The sequence below is a fragment of the Parasteatoda tepidariorum genome, chromosome X1 (assembly GCF_043381705.1).
Source record: "Parasteatoda tepidariorum isolate YZ-2023 chromosome X1, CAS_Ptep_4.0, whole genome shotgun sequence".
In the NCBI taxonomy this organism is placed as follows: domain Eukaryota; kingdom Metazoa; phylum Arthropoda; class Arachnida; order Araneae; family Theridiidae; genus Parasteatoda; species Parasteatoda tepidariorum.
Window position 1 is genome coordinate 35,491,593 of NC_092214.1, and position 2,066 is coordinate 35,493,658.

The window sequence follows — 2,066 nt, forward strand, 5'->3', positions numbered from 1 at the left end:
TTCCCAGACCGTCGCCAATAGCCCATTGTGCAGCTCTAGTGCGACGTAAATGAACTACCTACCTATGTAGTAACTAACTATGTATGATATAAAAGCTTCAAGTTAAACAAGGTGTTTAAATCATGCGGTACATGCATTGAGTGATTTGCTTTTTACTTTGTTATTAGTTGTCATTATTTAAAACGATTATGAGTTTACTTCGGTTTGCAAAAAATACTAACATAGTTTTATAACTATGTTTTTTATCATTAATAAAAGTAAACACTTTTACTCTAATCTGAATATAACTTTGCATAACGCTGATCCTTGTTATATTAGATAAAGTGATTATTGTATGTGAAATTAGAAATGCGGAAAATATTTTACCAACGAATAATGAGTAACTCTTCAGTTAAAAGAAAAAAGTCAATTAAGGATTTAAATTTATTGTGTCATGGAAAAAAAACATGAAAATAAAAACAACTCGGGGAATAGAAAAAAGATAAGACCATTTTTTAAAACATTTCATTAATTATACTGCTTAAGGAAACAATGAGTTTAGGTGAAAGTGAAAGAATGGGTGAAAGTAATTCTTTTATACCTCAAGGCGCCATAACCAATTTTTAGTTCACGGGGAAGTGAGTGAAAATATATATTTCTTCTTCGTAGACAAAAATCAATTTAAAACACGTTATACCATGAATTATAAATAGTAAAAAAAAGTTTAAATCTCCATTTAAAGATAACAAAATTGGAAGCCTTCGATGTTATGAATAGATTTATGGATTATGAATATTGTTATGAAAATACAAAAGTTCAGTAAACATGTTTCATAGAAAAAACTCAATTTTAGGGGTAAATTATGCAAAAATATTGCAATCTATGTTCATTGTTATAATTAAAAATTTCATAAAATATTTCATATTATAAAATATTTTTTTTGCGTTGTTCACTCAGTACATTCTAAAATGAAATCTGTATCTAATAAAATTAATCTTAAATTTAAAAAATAGGTTTTACTATTAGAGCTGAGTGAGTTTAATTTTCGATTTCGAAACAAAATAAAATATCTCAAATGAAAATGAAAATAATATTTGTATTATTCTTTGGAAATAGCATTTATCAAGGAAAGGAGACCAATTCGTTTTTATTATAATCTGTAATAACAAAAAAATCAGATTTGATTTCGAAATCATAAACTTGCAACATTTTAAAATTATTTATTATAATATTAAATTAAACTATGAAATTAAACTATTAATTAATTATAAAATTTAACTATTAATTAAATAATATTTAATTCACGATAAAAGCAAAAAAGCCTATTAACTTATTTTAAATTTAAATGCGTTATCACATTTTCCTTTGAGCTACGACATTATAGAATTAGTTTTTTTTATTTGCCATTATGCTACATGATTCTTCAAATTCAAAGCGAGTTACAGATGTAAATGTTATTTCTATGATAAAGATACTTTTCAAATATTTAAATATGTTCTCATGAAAAGATTTCTAAATGAGGTTTAATAAAAAAAAGGTAACGTTTTTCTGTGATCTGAAAAAAGAAAAAAATTGTGAAAGAGGGGTTTCTACTTTCTATAGGGTCACATAATGCAAAACCCCTCTATAAAACTTATCCAGGAATGATAAACATTGCCTCTAAAATAAATAGTGCCTCAGGAGCTGAAAACCTGAAACTATTTTGTGATGAGCTTTTATTTTTACTTTTACCAAACAAAAGGCTTTATGTGGGTATTTCTGAGAAATTATCTTTAATTCTAAGAATTTAAATCGCTTTCAACAGTATGAATAATTGCAGCAGTTAACGTTTTAATTAAAAAATATAAGTTGTATTTTTAGATACGAACCCTAAGACATATATATATATATATATATATATATATATAAAGCTTAAAATAATCTTTTTAAGGCCAACTAATATAGAAGTATTTAGGATTGTTGTTATTCTATTACGTCGCACTAGAGCTGCACAATGGGCTATTGGCGACGGTCTGGGAAACATCCCTGAGGATGATCCGAATACATGCCATCAAAATTTTGATCCTCTTCAGAGGGGATGGCACCCC